Raw genomic sequence first — 2,430 nt, 5'->3', positions numbered from 1 at the left:
AGAAAAAAAAATAGAAAAGGAAAAGAATAAAACACTACTAGGAAAATGGATGAGTAAAAGCTAAAGAGATCATAGAGTAGTAAAGAAAAAAGGGCAGGGGGAAGAAAATGCAACAGTGGTTGAAAAAGAAAAGCAAGAAAAAATATGAAAAAATGAAAATGGAGATAGAGTGGATAAAATAAAAGGGTAGCCAGATATAGAAAAAAACAAGCAAACAAAAACAATGAAAAAAACAAAAACAAAAACAAAAAACAGGGTAGGTGACAGACCTAGAGAGGAGAAAATTCTGGAATCTACTGTCAGCCAAGGATATCATCACGTAATGATTGTGTAAAATATGAGCCAATGGTGCTAAATCCTAGATAAAGTTCCTGTAGGTCTAGGTATTGTTTGCTCTGGGCACCCAAAGCAGGTAGGGGATCAGGGTGTTTCTGTCTCAGAGGGTAGCCAAAAGAGAGATGACCCATTATTCTAGGGCTGGCAAGAACCAACTCTGCATGTCTGGAGCAGACCACACCTGATGCCAGCTGCCATGATTGGTATTGTTAGCTTCTCAAACACTTTGATGCACCTCTGACTACCCAGAGAGCAGGAATTTTGCTGAGAGTGTATATGAGTTAGGGCTGGTCATGCCTCTGGTCACCAGAGTAAAATGGGGTACAAGAAAAAAATTTGTACCTTTGTCTCCACCAATGAGCAGTGTGCCTCTGCACCACCATCTGCCCTGTTGCCATCAAAGCCACCCATGAAAGTTCAAAATGGTCATGATGTGCCTGGCTAGTTGGCACAGATCACCTGTCTCATTTTCTTCCCCTGCCCCAAGTATTTGTTCACCTTCTTCTCCTAGTTAGAGCTAGTTCAGGCCTGGCCAGGTCTGCCTCTGCAGATTTGGAGCAGGGCTCACCTGAATCCAGATGCTGGGGTTAATGCGGATAGCTGTTTTACGGAGCTTATGACTATGGTGCTCACCTCTGTAGTTCTCACCTCTGTGTAGCTCTAACATCAGCAAGAGTGGGAGCTTTGCTGGAGGTGTACACAGGTGGGAGCCAGCTATGCCTCTTGTCACCAGGGTAGTTTGGATAACAAGAAAAGAAGTGCACGTTTGTCTCCATGAGTCACTGGTATGTTTCTGCAATGCCAGTATGCTGTCATCTCTTTGAAGCTGCTCACAAAGATCATGCTGTGTCTGGTAAGCATTCAGTCTACTTCTCTATCCCTTGATCTGAAGCTCAGGACTCCAGCACTGTCATCTGCACCTGTTTCATTTGGTTTTCTGTATATTAGCTATAGAGGGTTTGTGTAGGCTTATGGCAGCATCTTGTCACCTTCCTAGAGTGTAAGTTCTTTGAAGGCAGAAAACAAGTGTTATTCAACTTTTTGTTAATTGTTGTTAAGTGCTACTGAGTCCATTTCAACTCTTAGAGACCCTGTATAGGGTTTCTGATGAGTGGCTGGTGGACTTGAACCTCTAATAGTGCAGTTATCACTCTAGTACTTACCCTACAGTGCCAGACTAGGACTTAAGGTGACAAAAATATATTTATTGGTTCTCATTAAATATTTGCTGAATAAATGATTTTTAATGATATCAGTTTGTTTATATATGTTTTCTTTTTTATTCTTTGACTTCCAGATTTCTTAAATCGAATCGGGTGGGATAAGCATAACATTTTGCTCTTCAATTTTCTCAAAGCCTAAATACCATTTAAGAAGTGCAGACATTTAAGCAGGTAGCTCTGGTAGGCCATATTCTATAAATGGTGTCTTTTTATGTGGGTTTATCACTCTGCATATTAGAATATTGACCACAAAAATTCAGTAAGTCACACTTAGGCATCCACTAACATTTGTATTTCTCAGCAGTATATTGAGAGTATCTATAGCCTTTCTGTTACAGAACTGAAAGATTTAAATGCATGCTACGTCTGCTGAGTTGGAATCTCTAGGGACAAGGTTCAGCCATATTGTTGTTAGGACCCATTGAGTTGGTTCCAACTAATTGAGTTTGTTCCTGGTTTGGCACAGCAGTATAATGCACTGGACCACAAGGTTGTTTTGAACTGCAAGGTCGGCAATACCAGTCACTCCTAGGAAACCATATACAGGTTCACTATGAGTTAGAACCAGCTAGATGGCACTTAACAACAACAGCAACAATAACAAACCAGTGCACAACAGAAGGAAAAAATACCTGGTCCTGTGCCGTCCTCACATTAATTACGCTTGAGCCCATTGCTGCTGCCACTGTGCCAATTCATCTTGTTGGGGGAGGTCTTTCTCTTTTTTGATGACTTTCCACTTTACCAAACACAATGCCCTACTCCAGGGACTATTTCCTCCTGATAATATGTCCAAAGTAAAGTATGAGAGACAAAGTCTAAGGATCATTCTGGCTTCTTCCAACACAGACTAGTTTATTCTTCTGGCAGT

The sequence above is a fragment of the Chrysochloris asiatica genome, unplaced genomic scaffold, assembly GCF_000296735.1.
Source record: "Chrysochloris asiatica unplaced genomic scaffold, ChrAsi1.0 scaffold00444, whole genome shotgun sequence".
In the NCBI taxonomy this organism is placed as follows: domain Eukaryota; kingdom Metazoa; phylum Chordata; class Mammalia; order Afrosoricida; family Chrysochloridae; genus Chrysochloris; species Chrysochloris asiatica.
Note: the sequence above shows the minus strand (reverse complement) of the source record.